Raw genomic sequence first — 23,504 nt, forward strand, 5'->3', positions numbered from 1 at the left:
ATAACAACAGACAATGAGGAAATCCAGAGAATCATCATGTCATACTTCAAAAACATGTATTCCACAAAATTGGAAAATCTGGAAGAAATGGACAATTTTCTGGATAGGTACCACATACCAAAGTGAAATCAAGACCAGATAAACTGTTTAAATAGACCAATTCCCCCAAGGAAATAGAAACAGTCATTAAAAATCTCCCAACCAAAAAAAATAAAGCCCAGAAACAGATGGTTTCAGTGCAGAAGTCTACCAGATTTTCAAAGAATACTCTTCAAATTGTTCCACACCATAGAAACAGAAGGGACATTACCAAATTCTTTTTATGAGGCTAGAGTTACCCTGATACCCAAACCATACAAAGATGCAACAAAGAAAGAGAATTACAGATCAATCTCCCTCATGAACATTGATGCAAAAATGCTCAATAAAATACTGGCTAACTGAATCCAGGAACACATCAAAAAATTATTCACCATGACCAAGTAGGCTTCATCCCAGTGATGCAAGGATGGTTCAACATATGAAAATCTGTCAATGTAATACACCATATAAACAAAGTGAAAGAAAAAAAGCACATGATCATTGGATGTTGAAAAAGCCTTTGACAAAATCCAACACCATCATGATAAAGGTTCTAGAGAGATCAGAAATACAAGGAACATACCTAAACATAATAAAGGCAATTTACAGCAAGCCAACAGCCAACATCAAATTAAATGGGGAGAAATTCAAAGCAATTCCACTAAAATCAGGAACAAGACAAGGCTGTCCCCTCTCCCCATACTTATTCCATATAGTACTTGAAGTTCTAGCTAGAGCAATAAGACAACAAAAGGAGATCAAGGGGATACAAATTGGAAAGGAAGAAGTCAAACTTTCCCTATTTGCAGACAATATGATAGTATATATAAGTGACCCCAAAAATTCCACCAGGAAACTCCTACAGCTGATAAACTCCTTCAGTAAGGTGGCAGGATACAAGATTAACTCAAAAAAATCAGTAGCCCTCCTATATACAAATGATAAAAGGGGCTAAGAAAGAAATCAGAGAAACATCACCCTTTATAATAGCCACAAATAATATAAAATATCTTGGGGGTAACTCTAACTAAGCAAGTGAAAGACTTGTACGATAACAACTTTAAGTCTCTGAAAAAAGAAATTGAAGAAGATATCAGAAAATGGAAAGTTCTCCCATGCTCATGGATAGGTAGAATAAACATAGTAAAAATGGTAATCTTACTGAAAGCAATATACAGATTCAGTGCAATCCCCATCAAAATCCCAACACAGTTCTTTACAGACTTGGAAAGAACAATACTTAACTTTATATGGAAAAATAAAAAACCTAGGATAGCTAAAAGAATCCTGTATAATAAAGCAACCTCTGCAGGCATCATGATCCCTGACCTCAAGCTCTACTATAGGGCTATAGTAACAAAAACAGCTTGGTACTGGCATAAAAACTGACATGTGGACCAATGGAATTGAATTGAAGACCCTAACATTAACCCACACAACTATGATCATATGATTTTCAAGAAAGAAGACAAAACTGTACTATGGAAAAAAGAAAGCATCTTCAACAAATGGTGCTGGCATAACTGGATGTCAACATGCAGAAGATTGCAAATAGATCCATATCTGTCACCATGCACATAACTCAAGTCCATGTGGATCAAAGGCCTCAACATAAATCCAGTTACACTGAATTTGATAGAAGAGAAAGTACGAAGTAGTCTGAAACGAATTGGCACAGGAGACCCCTTCTTAAATATAAAACCAGTAGCACAGACAGTGAGAGCAACAATTAATAAATGGGACCTCCTGAAACTGAGAAGCTTCTGTAGAGCAAAGGACATGGTCAATAAGACCAAACGACAGCCTACAGAATGGGAAAAGGTCTTCACCAACCCCACATCTGACAGAGGGCTCATCTCCAAAATATATAAAGAACTCAAAAAGCTAGACTTCAAAATACTCAACAATCCAATTAAAAAATGGGCTACAGAGCTTAACAGAATTCTTACCAGAAGAATCTCAAATAGCTGAAAGGCATTTAAGGAATTGCTCAACATCCTTAGTCATCAGGGAAATGCAAATCAAAACAGCTCTGAGATACCATCAGATACCTGTCAGAATGGCTAAGACCAAAAACACTAAGACAACTTATGTTGGAGAGGATGTGGAGCAAGGGGAACACTCCTCCACTGTTGGTGGGAATGCAAACTGGTACAGCCACTCTGGAAATCAGTATGGCAGTTTCTCAGAAAATTGGGAATAAGTCTTCCTCAAGACCCAGCTATACCACTCTTGGGCATATACCCAAGGAATGCTCAATCTTACCACACGGACACATGTTCAACTATGTTCATATCAGCATTATTCATAATAGCAAGAACCTGGAAACAACCTAGATGCTCCTCAACTGAAGAATGGATAAAGAAAACATGGCACATATACACAATGGAGTACTACTCAGCAGTAAAAAACAATGATATGAAATTTGCAGGCAAATGGGTGGATCTAGAAAATATCATCTTGACTGAGGTAACCCAGACTCAGAAGGACAAACATAGTATGTACTCACTCATAAGTAGATACTAAATGGGAGGGAAGGGATGGCCAGACTGCAACCCACAACTCCAGAGAGGCTAGCTAATAGGGAAATACCCTAGGAGGGACACATGGATGACCCTGTGAAGGAGAAGTAGGTGAGATCTATATGAGTGGACTGGGTGTGGGGGGGGTGGCAGAGGGTGAGGAGTGGGGATGAGAACATAAGGAAATGGGAGGGTCAAGCTGGAACAGGGACAGAGTGTGAGGGCAGGGTGTAAGATACCATGATAGATGAGGACATCATGGGAATAAGAAGAGGCAAGGTGCTGGGGAGGCTCTCAGGAAACCACAAGGTTGACCCCCACTTTGGTCTGCTGGCAGTGGTTGAGAGGGTGCCTGAACTGGTCTACTCTGGTGACCAACCTAGTAAATAACCTAGCTGTCATCATAGAGCCTTTGTCCAGTGACAGATGGAGGCAGATACAGAGATCCATGGCCAGGCACCAGGCTGAGCTCCGTGAATCCAATTGATGAGAGAGAGGAGAGTTACTGCAGGTGAGGGATGTCGAGATCATGATGGGAGGATGTGCAGAGATGACCGGATACACTAGTGGAAGCCATAAACTGTGGACTGGTGGCTGTGGAGCTCCCATGGGACTGGACTAGGCCCTCTGGACATGGAAGACGGTTGTCTGGCTCAAACTGTTTGGACAGCACCCAGGCAGAGGGATTGGGATCTGTTCCTGGTCTATGGGAAGACTTCTGGAATCCAGTGCCTGTGGTGCGACACCTTGCACAGCCTTGGTGCAGTGGGAAGGGGCTTGGACCTGCCTAGGCTCACTGTGCTGGGCTCTGCTGACTCCCCATGGGAGACCTCAATTTGTGTGATGTGGGGATGTGGGGTGGCTTAGAAAAGAGGGCTGGGAGGAAGGGGGGTCTGTGGATAGCATGTGGAGTGAGTTAAAAATTTCTTAATAAAGAAAAATGAAAAAAAAACAAAAAAAAGTTATTAAAAAATAACTTGCAAAGCCATCTTTTCTTTTCCCTATTTCTGTAATTCTGAATAGGTGATCACCATTAAATTGGAAACAGTGTTCCTTGAAACATGTTGCTTATTGCCCAAATGACAGAGATCATCCAGCAGCTACTTCTATCAGAATGTCAAGGACTTATCTCTCTTATTCCATGCCATATTGGGTAGAGGGTATGCAAACGTGTGTATAAGGGCAAATGCCTACCCACATGTACAGAGGCCAGAGGAGAATGTCCAGAATCCTGCTCTATCACTTACCACCTTATTCCCTGGAGACAGGATCTCACACTGAACTTGGATCTACACTGGCAGCCAGCAAGCTACAGAAATTCTCTTGTCTCTGCCCTCCACAGAGCTGAGGATTAGAACTCAGGTCCTCCCTCATGCTTAGCCAGAGTTCTTACCTACTGAACCATATCCTGAGCCCTCATTACACATTTTAGTTCAATATTATGTACTGAAATGTTGTGAAAATGCAAATACACTTCACAGCTGAGACATAGAGATCATTTTGTAACAGTTTTGTACACACATCTGTAAAATACATCTGTTAATCATGGAATTAATAATCTTTCATATTTAATTTTCTTTTTATTGAGACAGGGCCTCAATATGTAGCTTTGGCTGTCCTAGAACTCTCTCTGTAGACCATGCTGGCCTTAAAATCACAGAGATCTACCTGCCTCTGCCTCCCAAGTGCTGGGATTAAAGGTATATGCCAATACACTGGGACCATATTTAATTTTCTATGCATTTATTATGAACTCACCCAATAATCCCCTGTCAGAAGAATATGTATCATCTAATAGATTAAACTCATGGAACAAATCAGTCAGGAACTCCAACCTGTTCAAAATGTCCTTATTGAACCTTCCATTTCATTCTTTGGGAGGACAAAACACAGAGGTGTTTGCTAGCCATCAGCCCTGCTGTATTCCTCCTAAATGAGGTTTATGAAACAAAAGATATTGCAAAGGGGTTTTAAGCCAAACATTGGGGAAACGGAAACACCCTGTGACATACCTCTCCAAATGATTGGACCCTATAGCCACAGATGGCCCACCTGTCTAAGAGCTATGGTGGCTACTTTTGTTAGAAAATCAAACAAGTTAACTCTGGATCAGGATCTTACACCCATAGCACCCCATAACAGGGTTGGGACCCTGCTCAGAGGAACTCTAGAATACTAGCTGTCTAATGGCTGTGTGACCCAGTACCAGGCCCTATTCCTAGACCAACCTCGAGTCTGGTTTGAGAAACTGACTGCCACCAATCCTGCTACCCTCTTGCCTGGTGACAACCCTCAGGTGCTCATCTGTGACCATCACATAATGAAAGATGAAACTAGTACTTTGGAGTTTCAGAAGTTACTTTAATTCCAATTTTGGGCCCAAGCCTGGTACCTCAGTCAAAAGAATAGAACTGATAGAACTCACCCAGGACCTCAGATGGGGATAGTAAAGTCCATCATATACATGGACAGTCACTGTGCTTTTACTACTGGTCTGTCCTCAGCATGATCAAATTTAAAAAAAGACAGGGCTTCTCACTGCTGGGAAAAGGGACATTAAAGAAAAAAATAAAGTCATGGCCCTCCTTGAGGCTTTTTGGCATCACCTGTGGATTGCTATCCTCCACTGCTGGCCCACTGACCTGGATGTCCAACAAACAACATTGGCCCTAAGACCAGTGGAGCCTATTAATATTCTGATGACATTCCTTGACCCAGTTCTGCCTGAGACTCTATGGTAAAGAAACCCACAGGTTGATGGAGGACACCAGAGGGAAGGATTATTCAACCAAAAACAGTTGGCAGGATTCTGGTAATTGACCTTCACCCAGATACTCATCTGGGATTCACAAAACTTTCTGAGTTACTCAGAACTTGGTATATTATACCTAAATGGGACAGCTTTGCATGGAATATCTCAGCCTGATCCAGGGTTGTGCTTAAGTAAATCTAAAACAAACAGCTCTAACCCAGGATGAGGCCCAAATAAGTGACCAACACCCCAGAAGTCTCTGGAAAAACTGACTTTACCAAGATCCAGCCTTTTGGGGAAGGATACAAGTACCTGCCAGTTTTTACAGATACCTTTTCTAGAGGGATAAAAACATTCCCCATCCAGAAGGAAACTGCTCAAATAGTAGCTAAAAAGCTGCTTCAGGAACTGGTCCACAAATTTGGCCTCCCCCAGCAATGGGATCAGGCAATAACTGGCTTTCATAGTCAAAACCTTGCCATGCTTTAGACATAGATTGAAAACTTCATTGTGCATATAGACTTCAGAGTTCTAGGAAGGTAAAAAAAAAATAGTAATAAACAAGACTTTGAAAGAAACTCTAACAAAATTATCGTTAGAGTCTGGCAAAGGACAGATAGACTTCCTTCCTATGCTGTGGGTCCACTGTACCCCATTTAGGAAGGGATTTACCCACTATGAGATTATGCTTGGAAGACCTCCCCCACAGCTTCCTACCTCAGAGAACACCTGTTGATCTCCCAACTGGAGATCAGAGTTGGCAGAACTCACTAACCATTCCTTTCTGAAGTCACTACAAGCCCTTCAGTACTCCATAACTATTTGTCAGACTATCTGAGAGACCCAACTGACCTCCGAGTCCACCACCAGTTTCAGCTTGTCCAGTAATATTGTCTGGGACAAACAGATAGCAAATAGGACTTTGGAGCCACCTTGGAAAGGATCCTACATGGTGACTCTATCCACTCCTATGGTTATGAAGGTAGCTGACATTACACCAAGGATCCACCATACCTAGGTCAAGAAAGTAAAAGCCATGGATGCTGCCAAATGGACTCTCACTGGACTACAGACACATTAAAATCAAGGTTTCACTGATACCCTGGATCCTTCAACTCCCTGACCCACTGCCTTCTCCTGAAACTTGTGTTTGGTATGAACACAGGGTTATGGTCCAGCCCCCACCATCCTCAGGCCTGGACCTGGAAACTGAGGAAGACAGCGAGGTGACTGCTAATATGGCTATAGACCAGCAGCCCTATTACATCTTGATCTTTACTTGCTGATACCCACTTGAAGTGTCTGGTTGTATTGAAAAAAAAAAGATGTAGAAATTTATCTTTTGAGATAGGAATACAGAGTTTACAATTTTATGCACGCCCTGCAGCTGGGCCTACTAGTTGTCAGGAACAAGAGAGCTTCCTTTGCAAAAATTGGAATATTAAAACAAAGACTTCCTAAAACACATGATGACTATGTACAAAGTTCCTCCCAAAATATGCACAATAGGAAAATATAATCCAATGGCCATAAAACTAAATCTTTGGAAATACCCTGAAAAATATTCTGGCCTTTGGGAATTGGAAGATCTGGAGAATCTGACTCTATACCATGGGAAGGAACCCTGGGGATAGAATTAATCATTCCCAGCCAGAAATTGGCCAGGATTGCTGGTTATGCTTAGACACCCAGCCCCCATACTACATAGGATAGGAACTAACCAGACTGTCAGCCCATTAAGTAACAAAATTCATTGTGAATGGAGGCATCCCAAATTGATGTTAGAGGACTTACAAGGAGCTAAAATGTCTCTAATAGCCAAAACCTTTAACCTAGGCATTTCCCCTTATTCTGATGCCTGCTGGTCTGTCTTATGGGTCAATTCATCTCATTACAGCCATATTAATAAGCTCCTGACTACTTGATGGGCCTGTACTAATGATTTGACTAAGCATCCTTCTTCTGATGCCTTCCAAGCTAAATAGACAGATTGATCAGGACCTAGAGATATTAAAACAGTTAGATTCCCATGCAGAAATTGTCCTACAAAACAAGAGAGGCTTAGACTTACATCTCATGAGATAAAGGGAACTAAGTGGCTTTGGGAAAATCCTGTTGCTTTTACACTAATGGATCAGGAATAATTTAAAACATCGTGCCATGGTTGAGGCAAAAAAACTCAAAAAGAGAGAGAAAATATAGATGTTATTCAGCTAACTGGTACCAGTCTCTGTTCTCTTGGTGCCCCTGGCTAACAACTCTGCTAGCAGCACTGGCTGGGCCTTTAATTCTCATTCTGATTGGATTTAAGATGGGGCCCTATATCATAAACTATATGCCAATTGTATATCAGTTCAGTAAAATTAATGGTCCTTAAGTCCAATTACACCTCTTTCCAGCAAGACAAGTCCACAATTTAATTCATTCACTAAGACCATTAGTGACTGTATTGGAGCCCCAGACCTTAGCACAGTGACTCCATGATGGATGAACCATTCAGGCCATAAAACTTAGGACTTAGACACTACCTGCCAAAAAAAAAAAAGACCTAATTAATCAAAGTCCATAGCTGTGGGAAAGTCTCTAAATGTACTAGCCTTGCTTTTTGGTTTCTGTAGTTCTGCTTCTGGTTAACTATTCTTGTTAACTGAAGTATGTCATTTTAAAACATAATTTTTGTACTTAAAAGTTCCCTCTGAGAAAGGCTCAGTGCTATACTGGGATCCTGGTCACTCAATGTAGTCACTGACCAGCTAATAAGACTTCCTATTGGCTTAGATCCATGTCTGAGCAGTCTTCTCTGGTGGATACCTCACAACAGGGTGCATGTGTTTACATGCATGCCTGATGCCTGAGGAAATCTGAGGACTTCATATCTCCTGTGACTAAAGCTAAAGATGGTTGTGAGCCACCATGTAAGGTCTGGGAATAAAACTAGGATTTTCTACAAGAGTAACAAGTAAGTGTTCACTACCACTGAGCTAATTCTCCAGCCCTTAGCCATTTTTTTTTAAATTCCTTCTTATTCTTTTTCATTTTTACCTCATTTTTAGTTGTTTTTGTTTTGAGGGGTTTGTTTGTCTGACTTTGTGGATGTGTGTGTTTCTGTGAACCACATGCATGCTTATTCCCTGAGGAGACCTGAACAGGGTACCAGATCCTATGATATTGAAGTTACAGACAATTGTGGACTGCTATGTGGTGCTGGGTATTGAACCCAGGTCCTCTGGAAGAAGCCAATGCTCTTTGTTGTAGATGTAACCAACCGTCTTATTAAGAAACACAGAGCTGATTCAGAGAAGAAAGCCAAGAAATTAATAAAAAAAAGTCTCAAAATTGCATGGCAAAAAAAAAAAAAAGGAGGGCTGTACATACAGGCAGTGACAAGGCAGTCACGTGTTTGGGTTTACAACCAATGAGAAGGCAGAACAGCTAGATTATATAAAGACATACACACAGGAAGTAGGTCCCTTTCGGAGAGCTCTCTTGACTGAAGAGGATCGCTGAAGCAGGAAGGGTGAGGCTCTTAGCTCTGACCTCTTGGCTTTCTTCTCTGAATGGGCTCCATGTTTCTTATTTAATAAGACGGTTGGTGACATCTACAAATGGCGCCCAACGTGTTGGCAAGAGTTTCCACTTAAAACCTGAGAAAAGATTCTAAAATGGAGCTAAAAACAGCTTCCTAATTGTCTCTCTCAAATAAGCAGCAGCCTGCCGGTTTGAGCTACTGGCGGGTTCCTACTGTGCGTGCAGGAATGAGTATGGCAGGAATGAGGCCTCTGCAAGTGGCACATTAAGCTGCGTGGTGGATTTAGTCTTTGCTATTACAAAACAAAAATAAAAAGGTTTCTGGGCTACACACTGCTTGGATAAAAGCATAGACCCACAATAGCTCCCAGAGCTGGCGGTAAACGTACCACTGCCATGTTGGGAAGCTGAGGTAGGCGGAGTCAGCAGCCATAGCGCCATTTCAGTCTTACAAATGCTGCAGTTTAAAGCAATAGATTCAGAATAAGACAGATTCAGATGTAATAGTTTACAATGTGTGTAAAAGATACATAGGCTTGAAAGAGACAAAAAAGGTGATATATACAGTTATATAAACAAATAGTTTTAAAAAATAAAGTCTTTAAAGAGACAGTAAAATATAAAAAATAAGCCACGTAAAGATGAATATTACACAGAGAATCTGGATTGTGTTGTCTTTGGGATTTTTAACTGCAGAAAAACATGTTGAGTTAAACCAATAAGTATATTTTAAAGATACCTTGACTTCAAAATTTGGATGTAAGGATATGTTGCTTTGGAAAGCAGGCTCTGCTTTTGTTTCCACAGAAAGCAATAGACTATGGATTTGTTCCAGATTAAGATACATCAGGTTTGACCAGCCAAGACCACCTGAAAGGTCTCCGATGACACCATTGCCCAGATGATCCAACATCCAGAATGGTTTCAAGGCAACTGGCTCAGATGATACAGCCTCACAGACGACTCCATAATCCTAAAATTTTCTTTGTGTCCCCATAAGATACAGCGCCCCCCTCCAGCAGGAAGTAGTAAGAGAAGCTACGCCCAAATTCCCAAATTATATGTAATTTTACTTTGTTAAGGTTAAAACCTTCCTTTTTGAAAAAAAAAGGGCGGGGGGGAAGTACTGTGGAATGTTCTGTATGGCAAATGTGTTGCTGATTAGTCAATAAATAAAACACTGATTGGCCATTGCCTAGGCAGGAAGTATAGGCGGGACAAGGAGGAGAATAAAGCTGGGAAGTGGAAGGCTGAGTCAGAGAGACACTGCCAGTCACCATGATGAGAAACAGCATGTGAAGATGCCTGTAAGCCACAAGCCACGTGGCAAGGTATAGATTAATGGAAATGGGTTAATTTAAGCTGTAAGAACAGTTAGCAAGAAGCCTGCCACGGCCATACAGTTCGTAACCAATATAAAGTCTCTGTGTTTACTTGGTTGGGTCTGACGGCTGTGGGACTGGCAGGTGAGAGAGATTTGTTCTGACTGTGGGCCAGGCAGGAAAACTCTAGCTACACTTTGTCACTTGACCATTTGCCTTACCCCCTCTTCCCCCATCTGGTGTGTGTGTGTGTGTGTGTGTGTGTGTGTGTGTGTGTGTGTGTGTGTGTATGTGTGTGTGTGAGAGAGAGAGAGAGAGAGAGAGAGAATGACAGAGACAGAGATACAATGAGACAGAGAGACAGAGAAACAGAGAGAGAGATAATGAGAGAGAGATGGGTTTATATGCATGAAAACAATGCCCATGGAGACCAACAGAGGGTGTCAGATCCCCTGGAGTTATAGGCAATTGTGAACTGACTGATGTGTGGGTGCTGGAACCAAACTCAGGTCATCTGTAAGACTACTAAGTGCTCTTAACAACTGAGCCTTGTCACCAGCTCCATTTCTTTACCTCTGTGACTATCTGCCAAGACCCTAAGGAGTTTAGCAACAGAGTCATATTGTGTGAGAGAGTTTTTTCTAAGAAGATGCAACACATGTGTGTCTATTCACCCCAGGAGGGCAACACATTATTAATAATGATGTCATCATTGCAGCAAAGTCTAGCCTGGTAACCTAATGAGTTCTTATTGGAGTTATTAACCAGAGCATGCCTGAGGGGTTACTTCTAGGAGCAGGGATGACCCCACCAAAAAAGCAGCTATTTCACCAAAAAGTCCACCCCCACCACACCAGTGAGGACAATGGCTGCAACCCTGGCGCTCTCTGCACAGCTCACAGGGAGCTCAACAGTCCCGAAGCTCTTTATTCCTTTATAAAGCTGAGGAGGGGCCTTTAAGAGTCTTGTGAGTTTCTACTTCTCCAGACATGTGATGTTTGTCTACCTCCTGAGTTTCGGGAGCCTTCACCTCCCTCCTGAAGAGGCTGTTTCTGTTCAGAGGAAACTTTTATTGAATGTCATATAACTGATATTTGGCCATGTATAGTGCTTGGTAGTTGGTTTTTGTTAAAAACAAACAATTCCTGTGTCCAGGATGCTGATATACATGTGCCATGGGGAATTAATACATGGTGGCTGCTTAGCATGTTGCTGATTCTTATTGCTCATCCTCAGTGAGTAATAGGGGCTGTATTCTGTCATGACCTTGCAGAGAGGAGACCCACACCACAGACCAGGGACACTAGAAATGGCAGTCATCCCCAAATGCAGTGATTACTTTTACTAACATTGCTAACATACTGTTGGGTCCAGGCTAGAAAGGAGTTAAGTTCAGGGTATACATGGTTTACTGCTATTAATGAAAAAGAAAAGAAAACCTTCAAACACATGTCTGTGGTTATATACTGATAATGTGTCTAAACACAAAAGAAATTCTAAGGGGAAGGCAGGGAAACTCAGTGAATTGCTGGCTGTTCAATACCTAGAACACATCCAAGAGATCCATGTTCATGGAGGGATGAACTTACTTGTAACCCCAGTACTGAGACAGCAAAGAGAAGATCTCTGGGACTTCCTGGACAACCAGCCCAGGCTAGAGAGTGAACTCCAGGCCAAGGAGGGACCCTGTCTCAATAAACAGAGTGAGGGACTGGAGTGATGCCTCAGTTAAGAGCACTGACTACTAGTCCAGAAGACCCAGGCTCAATTCCTAGCACCTACAAGGTGGTTCTCATATGTCAGTAACTCCACTCCTAGGAAATTCAGTGACCATGATGGCACAAGACATGCAGATATTATACAGATGTATGTACATGCAGACAAACAGCCATACACATGAAATAATAAACAAAGTAAAAAATATTATTTTATTATTTTATGTGTATGAATATCTTTGCCTGCCTGTATGTCTGTGTACCATCTGCACGCAAAGTATGCCCTAGAGACCACAATACAGCATTAGGTCCCCTGGAACTGAAGTTACAGACAGTTGAGGGCTACCATGTGGTTGCTGGGGATCAAACCTGGGTCCTTTGGAAGAGTAGTCAGTGCTCTTAACCTCTGAACAGTCTCTCCAGCCCCAGTAAACATGTTTTTCTTTTATTATAACTTATTGTATTTTTTGAGATTGTAATGTAATTATATAATTTTCCCTTCTCTTTCCTTTTGCCAAACCATCCTAGATAACATTCCTTGTTCTCTTTCAAATTCATGGACTATTTTTTCATGACTTATTGTTATATATACATATACATAAATATATACATATATATTTTTTCCTAAATACATCCTCCTCAGTCTCTATAGTGTAACTTACTTGTATATATATTCTCAGGGCTGACCATTTGGTGGTACTGCATAACCAAAGAACTGTTTAATTTTTAAAGGTGAATTGGGCTTGTACTAGTTTGCTTTTTGTTGCTGTGGTAGAACAGTAACAAAACTAGTTCAGGGAGGAAAGGGTTCATTACATCTTACCGTAGGAGGCTTCCAACCTGCTCCCAAATAATGGCAGGGAGACTTATTATCAATTATAAATGCTCAGCCTTACTTTAGATTTGTCCCACTAGCTCCTTAACTTAATTTAACCTGTTCTCTTCATCTACATTTTGCCTCAGGGCTTTTTGCCTTTTTCATTCTGTATGTCTTACTTTCCTACTTCCTCCAGGTCTGGCTGACTGGCAACTGCCTGCATGGCTGGCCCCAGGCATCTCTCTCTCTTTCTCCATCATTTTCTCTCTTCCAGGGCCTAGATTCCTCCTCCTACTTATTCTCTTGCCTGCCAACCCACCTATCCCTCTGTTGCCTAGCTATTAGCCATTCAGCTTTTTATTAGACCAATCAGGTACCTTAGGCAAGCAAAGCAACAAGCACATCTTTACGTCATTAAACAAATGCTGCATAAATAAATGTAACACATCTTTACATCATTAAACAAATGCGGAATAATTGTAACAATACACCTGCTCCTTATGGTAGCTATACCTCCTAGTAAAGGAGTAGAGGATGATCAAGAATGGAATGGCCTTTTTAAATTGGTCAAAGATGTCTACAGCAGTTTTAGCTGCATCAAGCCTTTTCTAAATCAGCAATAAGGACTCATTAGCATCATACCAAATTCCTCTCAGATGAGCCCTAACCTTTTTCTCATCCAGTAATACTTTCATTGTAAATAGAAGAAGTTACACAAATCCAGTTATATTTAGCATGGCATTTCAAATGAACTCTTATCTTTAACCCTTGGATCTCATCTCCTAACAACTGTACTACTTCAAATAAAGCACTAAGCTTATGCTCCATTTATACATCAACTCTTGAGTTCCCAGGGTCACAAGTACATTTTGAGATTCTTGATATACATACCCTATAGTCTGACTAGATTGTGACAATGCTACTGCAGCAGTAGTGGTGGTAACTATGAAAGGAATTAGGGTCTGGCAATTACCAACACAGCCATTCTGAGATGTCTACTCAAGGCCTTTCCAATTCTCTGGCAGAACCTGTAGCCTTTTATCATCATACCATGGTTCACTAATATCAATATATCAACAATATCAGTAATAACACCATAATTCTAGCATAAATATTAACAATAGACACAATTGATAAAATTATAATTCTTACAACTTACATCAAAAAGCAATAGATAATAGAACTATTTACAATCCCTACTAACAAAACATAGGGTGCACTAACACAGCCTAACACTGATCCATTTGAGGGACAAGAAAATGTTTTTGTGATAAGATGAGGTGAACTGTCTAGCAGCAAAAACTTTATCCCAACCCTACTCATCAGCACATTTAAAACATTTTAAAATAAAGAGCATTGTGTGGTGAGTGAAGGGTATAGCTCCCCCTTTCCTACTTTTTGAAGCTGCATCTTGAGACTGCTATTTAACCACTTCTGTCCAGCTCAGTTTTGAGGCCTGAAAAGTTATGAATATGTTCAAAAAGCCTTTTCTGATAGCAGTCTTAACATTTTCCACTGAAAGCTCAAGATCAGGGCCTGATTTGCCAGCTGCTGCTCAAGCCATGATGCAAAACCATTTCCATGCACCATTAGCATTGTGCTTTTCAGTTTGGGGTTTATCCAAAAATGTACCCATGTTTAGTAATGAGTCTGAGGCAAAGGGGAGGGCTTGCCTGCCACACCCTGGTAGGTCTGAACAGCTCCTGACACCAGCCTGTCTGCCCAGAGCCCAAGTGTTCTGGGGCCTGAAGGCTCTCAACCACCTCAGCCTGCAGCCCGGGCTCAAGGTGCCACCCCATCCTTATGAGCCTTGGCTCAGCATCCTCTCCAAATCAGCACCTTGAGTCCCAGAAGAAATCCAGCTGTGGTCAGTCACGCCATTGCACCCCGGCTCTGTTACCTGCTCTGTTCGTGGCCTTGTGTCCTCTGCGCTCATCCTAGCTTGCATGGCTGACCACCAACCTCTGGGGCAGCCTCATGGCTCTGCCTCACCTTGCCACTGGGAGCCTGGGCTGTGTCAGTCTTAGCAGTTCCTGTACTGCCACTTCTGAGGACTCAGGCCCTGTGCTTTCCATTGCCACATTCTGCGTGGATCCCGAGGTCTCTGCAGCTACTACTGTTCACCCTTCTTCTTTGCAGAGCACAGCCTCCAGCCATGTCGGTCAGGCTCTCACAAACACCCCTGCTGACTGCCTTCCCTCCTGGCTCCTTCAAGCCAGAAAGCACACAGACAGACCCCTGCTGCTTGTGCTAGCTTTCTCGGTGTCCCTTGCTGGTGACAAGTCAATGAATGGCAGGTCTCAGCAATGCCAGGCTGGAGCAGCTGCTGCTTCTACCCGCTTCTGGAGTGGCTTCTCATTCTCGGACTGCTGGGTTCTCGGTGGCTGCTAGGTCCTGGATTCTTGCTTTCTTGTTCTCCTCACTGACCCATTTGCTATGTCCAAGGTCCCATGCTCAGGAAAACCAAAGGCACACCTACTCAAACTTTTAATGACTTAATTAGACTGTCGAAACCGTCCTTTGGGGGTGGGCGAGAGAGACAGAGACAGACAGAGACAGAGAGGCAGAGACAGAGAGACTTACTACAGCCCAACTTTAGCTCCTCTGGCTATTTTTACACAGCTATCTATTATTACCCTGTTCTAAATTTACAATTTACTCCCAAAAGTAAATTACCCCACCACCATTTCTTATCTGAACCCTCACTACAACCTGCACTGTTCCTTCACTTTATCTTCTGTGTCCAACTACACATTCAGGAGCCATTTATCCAGGCCAGCCCAACCTGTTGAACAGTCCTTGAAGGGAGGAGTGAGGATTAAGAAATAATAGATATGAAAAATATAGACGTAGTCAAAGAAAAAGACAGAGATACAGGAGAGCTTCGGGAGGGCTCTGGGTCAATACCTACAGTCACCTCAAGTTTATTCCTAATGGGCTTTTTATACACCAGCAAGGGGAGAGGCAAAACACCTCCTCATTTCAAGGTCAAGGTACAAATTACAAACAAGTGTAGGCCCTGCCTTAATTTTCAAAACACCTGGTAACCATGCCTTGCAAAAGAGCATCTTGTAATTAGGCCTTGAAGTATAAGACACCTGGTAACCATGCCTTTGGCCAAAACATCCTATTATTTAGCCTTGCAGGGCAAAGCAAACATGGACCCTCTGACCCTGAGTCAAGATGGACTAAGGCCTCACTATGGAGTCTCTGTGGGCACCCACAAGGCATGAGACACCAGAGTAGCTAATACTTCTCTTCCCAGGTGACATGAGTCATGACATCCCTTAATAACATTCCATTAGCTTGGGGCAACAGAATCCTATGTTCCCCTTGAACCAACAGCCATTTTTTATTAATCTGTATCCTTGTTGTCCAGCCCCATCCTTCCCTGTGGCATCACATCTCTGCTGACCTCTGAAGTTCAGCCTGTCCTACCACATAATAATGGAATTGGTTTGCAGGTGCCCCTTAAGTACATCACTGTCACCTGTGTGAGTGCTAGACCGTATCTAAAGGCACTAACTCCAGGGCCTTATTTAACTGGGGAGAGCTTTTTCTGTCAAGAACTTTCTATCTTCCCACATAACAGCATGAGCACAAAGGTCCAGAGCAGTGTACTCAGAGTCAGGGTAAAGACTGATTCACCTTTTCCACTGTAACACTCTAGATAAAGTGATGTGTTGGGGGAGGGGGTTATTAAGAAAGGGGTAGGAGAACACAGGTATATGAAGCAGTAAAGGAGAATGATGGAAAAAAGGGGGTTTAAGTGAGGAGATGGATGGGAGGGTGTGGCCTCATAAAGTAGCTCAGCTGTGAGACCAAACTCTTATCTTTTATAAATCTTTCTTTAAAAAAACTCAGTATTCATTTTATGTATATGGGTATTTTGCTTGCATATATATCTGTGCACTACACACAAGCCAGTGCCCACAGAGATCAGAAAAGGGCATCAGGTCCCCTAGAACCAGAGTTATAAATGGTTATAAACTATAGTGTGGGTCCTGGGAACTAAACCCTGGGTCTTCTGCAGGAACATGTGATCTTAATGGCTGAACCCTATTTCCAGCCCTGAGGTTTTGTCAGCTTCACACAAACTTAGACATACCCGGGAAGAGGGAACCTCAATTGAGGTTGCTTCTTCATCGACTGGCCTGTGGGCATGTCTGAGGGGCATTTCTTGACTGCTGTTGGAGGAGTCAAGACATGCCACTGACTGATGTGGGAGGACCCAGCCTGATGTGGATGGTGTCATCCCTAGGCAGGTGGGCCCGGGCAATATTAGAAAAGTGGTTGGCAAGCCAGCAGAAACAAGCCAGTGAGCAGCATTCTTCTGTGGTCACTGCTTCAGCTCCCATCTGGATTCCTTCTTTGGCTTCTCTTGACTGTGGACTACAAGCTACAATCCAAATAAATTGACTCACCCTAGACATGGAACCCATGTCAGACCAAAGTAACAGTTGCACCCAAGTCCAATTTCATGAACCAATAAATTTTATTGGGGTTATCAACAGGGCTGTTGCTGAGGGGTTACACAAAGGAGAAGGGTAGACTCAAAAACAACTGCATCACTGAACAGTCTCCCCCACAACACAGGCAAAGACCGCAACCCTGCTGTTCTCTGCATAGCTTGAAGCTAGTTGTCAGGTCTTAGAATCTCATCATGGTAGTCAGCTGCTCAGAGTCCCCTCCCCAGCTGTTATTTTCTACTTCTATCACCCTGGGGAGGGTCCCTTTTATTCTGAGTCTCAGGAGCCCCCCTCCTCCTGGAGGAAATGTCTTAATTTGGAGGAATCTGCCATACAAGAGAGCTCTTTTCTTTGGTGTCTGCTCTGGTTAGTGTTGGTCAACGTCACACAAGCTGGAGTCATCAGAGAAGAGGGAACCTCACTTGAGAAGATGCCTCCATCAGACTGCCTGTAGGCAAGGCTGTAGGGCATTTCTTAACTAGTGATAGACATTGGAGGGCTCTGCCCACTCTAGGCAGTGCCATCCCTAGGTATGTGGTCCTGTGTTGAACAGGAAAGCAGGCTGAGCAAGCCATGGTGAGCAAGCCTTTTTTACTGGGGTTTCTAACAGGAGTGTGGGTGAGGGGTACTTACAGGAGAAGGGGAGACTCAAGAGCAGCTGCACCACCCAGACCCACCCAACACGGTGACAGCTCAAGAAGGCTGCAGCCCTGGTCCTCTCTGCACAGCTCACAGGCAGCTCTCCAGTCAGAGAAGGTCCTCTCACTGTGGATTGACTGGTCAGACACCCTCCTCCAACAGCGGCTTACTCCTTTTATAAAGATGTGGAGGAGCCTTTCAGAATCTTCCAAGTTTCCATTTCCCAGACATGTGACCTTCTTCCTGAGCTTCTCACTCCCTGCCAGGGGAATTGTTCAATTAAAGGAAACTGCCATATAACAGAATCCACATGCTCCTACAGCAGAATTGCATACAGCTGGCTATGGTGTAGGAGGGGGGGTGGCCAGAATCTCAGGTAAGGATCCCACCCCTTCTTTCTATGCAGGAACATCACCATCAACGAGCCCGATATTAGGAGACTCTTGCAAGAGTCCCAGCTGCTCTGATGAAGATGACAGCTGTCATTCACAGGACAGAGCTCTATGACACTGGGTGACAGAGTGACAGTGCTGTCGACATAAGTCTTTCTCTGCCTCAGGTGCATGTAGGATCCCTACTCTTGCTGATTTTTAGGATTTGAAAGATAACCAAGGGACATAGATTTGGAAATGCATTATTGTTGCGGTAACGCCCGGGCTACCGCAACCCGTTCACCATGTCCAAGCAAGGGGCTGTGGATTAAAAAATAGAGACAAGAAACAGCGAGTCATTCGCCACAGCAGAATGCCAAATGCAATTTATTGAAGGAGGGAGGAAACCTTAAATACAGGCTTACAGCACAATCGAGGAACCCCGGAGGGCAGAAGTTCGCTACCCAATGTTCTACATTCTTGCATCTAAGCTGTTTACACCAAATGTAGGATACACAAACAAAGCACCTCCAGTGAGCATTTAGTAAGAAGGAAATCGGCAGGGAATCAGCACAGGGAGGACATCTGGTCAAGATCGGCAAGCAGGCAACAGTTTACTCAATATTGGAAGGCCAGAGCCCACACATTATCATAAGATCATCTGAAGGTGAATGCATCATAAAAAATAAAGAGAAGATAAAACTCACCTACTGAGAAAGTACCCGAAGCCAGTTACCACTTTTTGTTCCTTCAGTCACTTTTGTCTCTACAACTTGATTTTAGGGCCGTGAACTGGGCCATACTAGAGAACACCAGGCCTGTTCCTTTTAAAAATGATTTTTATTAGCATATATTAATTATACATAATGATACATTTCATTATTGTGGTAGTTTGAATGTAGTTGGCCCCCCAAAATAGGAAATGACACTATTAGGAGGTGTGGCTTTGTTGGAGTAGGTATGGCCTTGTTGGAGAAATTTTGTCACTGTGGGGGCAGGCTTAGAGATTTCTTATGTTCAAGATATGGCCCAGTATTTCAATTGACTTCCTGCTGTCTGCAAGATGTAGGACTCTCAGCTCTTCCTGGAGCATCACATCTGCCTGATTGCCACCATGCTCCCTGTCATGATGACAATGGACTGAATATCCAAAATTCTAAGAGAGCCCCCTCAATTTAATTATTTTCTTTGTAAGATTGCCATGGTCATGGTGAATTTGCATAGCAATAGAACACCCTAACTAAGACAATTATGCATATAATTATGTATATATGCACAATGTAATTTTATCATTTTCACACCTCTGTTATACCATCATCTCACTCCTACTCCTACTGATCCCTTCCTCCTCCCAATTAATTCCTCCTCTACTTTCATGTCGTGTGTGTGCATGTGTGTGTGTGTATGTGTGTGTATGAATATGTTTAATAAGTATTGTTTATAGAAGCATGGATGAAAATTTGTTCACAGTAACATGTGCACTTTACCAGTGGCTATGGCACTGAAGAAATCTCTCTCCCTCACCTGTCAACCATATAAATCTTGAGGGAAGGGAGGGCCCCCTCAAGTCCTTCCCATATTCTTTTATTTTTAATTATTTTATATGTATGGATGTTTTCCTTGCATGTATGTCTGTGCACCACATGCACAGATAATCCCCAGGGGAGCCAGAAGACTGCATTGGATCCCCTGGAACTGGAGTTACATATAGATGTGAAGTGTCATTTGGGTACTGAGAACCCTGTCACTCCAGTGTCTGCAGATATCCTAGAGTACATCTGCCAATCCATCCTGGGGGTAATCAGGGACAAGGGTGAGTGCTATAGAACCACTGAGTGCTATCAGAAGCTACCCTGCATTGTCCCGGCCTTGTGACCACTCAATAGCAAACCATTATGACAGACGATGTACAATAGTATGTTGAATCAAGTCAGAAGAGCTCTAACCTGAAACTGTCATTGGGATACAATGGGTGAGGATGGTTTTGCTGTCCCAAGCATTTGGGACCAGCTGGCTTGAATGGTCTTTTTAAAAATCATCTGCCCGTAGTCATCCAGGATTTGAGAGAGAGAATGCACTCTGACATGATATTTTCCTCTGATGGTTGGGATAGGCACACTGGAAAGGAATATCTCTCAGGATGTGTTGTCTCCAGTTTTGTCAAACTCTCCTTGTCCCCCTTGATTTTGAGTTGACTTATTAGGTGATTGGCAAGTATAGTTCCTAGGAACCAGGTTTAAGACAAAGAAGTAGCCCCAACTAGACTACTGTTCTGTTGTAATTGATTCCAATAATTCTCCTGGAGATATATTATTATGCAAGTCCATAAGTACTAGAAGTAGACAGACCCAGAAATTGTTTTATTCACTATTTTAGGTACAACCTTGGACTCAGATCACAATGGATTTACTGGATTGTTTGTTTGTTTGTTAGTCTTAGACAGGGTCCCACTATGTAATCCTGGCTGGCCTGGAACTCACTATGTAGACTAGTACGGCCTTGAGATCAGCACTTTGCCTCCCAAGTGCTGCAGTTAAGGGCATGAGCCACCATGCCCAGCAAAAAAATGACATTTTTTTCTTCAGTAGAAGAGAGAGGTGGAACACTAATTGCTAAATAGTCTTTTTTTGGTTTGTTTGTTTTTTGTTTTTCAAGACAGGGTTTCTCTGTATAGTTTTGGTGCCTGTCCTGGATCTTGCTCTGTAGACCAGGCTAGCCTCAAACTCACAGAGATCCTCCTGGCTCTGCCTCCTGAGTGACCACCACCACCCAGAACTAAACAGTCTTATTAAAAAAAATCCAAAGCCAGATTTTGGGGTGAAAGCTGAAAGATCAGAGAAACAGAACAAGCCAGCCACATTCTTACCTCTATGAAATCCTCAGCCTCAAGTCTGCGAGTTCCTGTTTCCTCAAGCCTTATATACCTTTCTGTGTCCTGTCATATTACTTCTTGATATTAAATGTGTGTGTGCTTCCCAGTACTGGGATTAAAGGTGTGTGCCACCACTGCCAGACTGTTTCCTGTGTGGCCTTGAATTCACAGAGATCCAGACAGATCTCTGCCTCCAGAGTGATAGGAATAAGGGTGTGTGCCACCACTCTCTGGCCTCTATGTCTAATATAGTGGCTGGCTCTGTCCTCTAATCCCCAGATAAGTTTATTAGAGTATACAATATATCACCACATTTCCCCTTTTTGTCTAAAATAGTAAAATAAGATTATAACTAATAAGAAAAACTATATATACAATAAGTATATACAATATATACAATCAAGAATTATATTAACAATGTCCAGTCCATTAACATTTGATAGATTCAGACAAAAAACTCCATTATTTATCCTATCTTGGTGAGTCCAAAATGTTGTACTTAATTTACTTTCTACCCTAACTTGAATTACCAACCAAAAACAAATTTTAATGTCTTTAATCTTATATACTTTATACCTCTTAGTAAGTTTCTTTTCTGAAATTGTTAACAAGGAAAACCATAACTATCTAATCTTCAACTCCTTCAGTGACCCAAGAAGGAAGTAATATTAACTGAGTAAGCAGGAAGTGAAAACAAGTGACTTCTAAAAACTTTGAGAAATGACAGAAACATCTGGCTGCCTGGACAGTCACCCAAGAGTTCTCGGCAATATTGGGGCATCCATCTTCAGCCTACAGGCCTAACATATCTGTCAGACTCATCTGTGAAGCAGGATTTCCTAAAGGGCCTTCCCACCTTGCCTTGGCAAGGATCCGCAGTCCTTTCTTTTGTATCCTGCTTGTCCATTTTGGACAACATTCTGTCAGCAGTTGAGGCAAGGGCATTTTCTTGCCCAGTGGCTAACTTTTGCAACAAAGAAAGTAAACTCCATAAGGAGTTTCTTTGATGCCTATCATCTTCTCTATAGGCCTAGAATATCTATTGGACACACCATTTTTCAGAAGCAGGAATTTTGAAAGACCATCTTATTCTGTCTTGACAAGGTTCAGCAGTCACTTTCTCTTGTGTCCTACTCATCTGGAAAGGACAGCATGCATATTGTCAGCAGCTGAGCAAAGGGCTGTTCTTTGTCCAGCAAGTCATTTTGTGCCAAGAAGAAGACAAACTTCTATGTGGAGTGTCTTTGAAGCCCAACATTCTCTTGAGAGTAGATCAGTGCTGCCAGGAGCACTCATGTCTCACATCCACAGAATTCTAAGTTATCAAAACATTTAAATGCCATATTCTCTAGATCTATGAAGTGTTTGAAAATTACCTGTCCAACTGACATATGTTTCTGTAAATCTGGAAAACCTAACTAACATAACTAAAGATATAACAAGCATGGGTGACTATTAATCCATAAGTCTTATCTTCCTAAATAACCTAAAGACTAAGGCTTCACAGTATCAAGGTAAACAATCTGTAAACAGATGTACAGTATAAGGACAATGATCTCAAAATTGTGACACTATATAAAATATCTTAATCAAAGATAGAAATGTAGAGTGCAATATGACAACAGTATCCATAATATGTATCAATATACAAAATATCCTAAAAAGAGGTAGAACATATAGACAGTGTGACAAATATAATTTTACATTTTATCAACAAAAAATATTTCAAATAGAAGTGGGAACATATGTATAATATGTCAATTATAGTTTTGAATTTATATCAATATACAAATTATCTTAAATAGGAGTAGAAAAATTTTTTACATTTGTATCAATATACAAGAATCCATACCAGTGCAAATTTTCTAAGGCTGATAGTTTCCTAAGTTAGTTTACCAGTGGATACAATAATATATCTTAATACCCTACCCTGTCTATTCTCCTTTTAGGGGAAGACTAGTGGATACATGTTCTACCTATTACTGTGAAGTACCAGCCCCTAGGGTGTGGCCTAGGGACAATCCTTAAAACCTGAAGGGCACATACACCTTCTTCTGTTCTCCCTCATGGACTTGGAAGACAGATAGTTTCTCACAGGTTTATTCTCTGCCTGACCCAGTACCTGCCATCCAAGTCCTTGAGGGAGAACAGAGGAGGGCATACATGCCCTTCAGGTTTTAAGGGTAGCCCCTAGGCCACACCCTAGGGGCTGGTACTTCAAGGTCATAGGCAGAACAGGTATCCACTACAGGAGTGATTCAAACTAAGACACTCATGATAAGCTGTGGTCTCTACATGTGCATGTACAATTGAGTACACACACACACACACACACACACACACACACACACACACACGTTTAAATGCAGCAGTCACCTTAAATTGGTGGAGGAAACACAATCCGTGGAGCACAAAA

This window comes from Peromyscus californicus, unplaced genomic scaffold, assembly GCF_007827085.1.
Source record: "Peromyscus californicus insignis strain IS unplaced genomic scaffold, ASM782708v3 Scaffold_7__1_contigs__length_154581171, whole genome shotgun sequence".
NCBI lineage: Eukaryota > Metazoa > Chordata > Mammalia > Rodentia > Cricetidae > Peromyscus > Peromyscus californicus.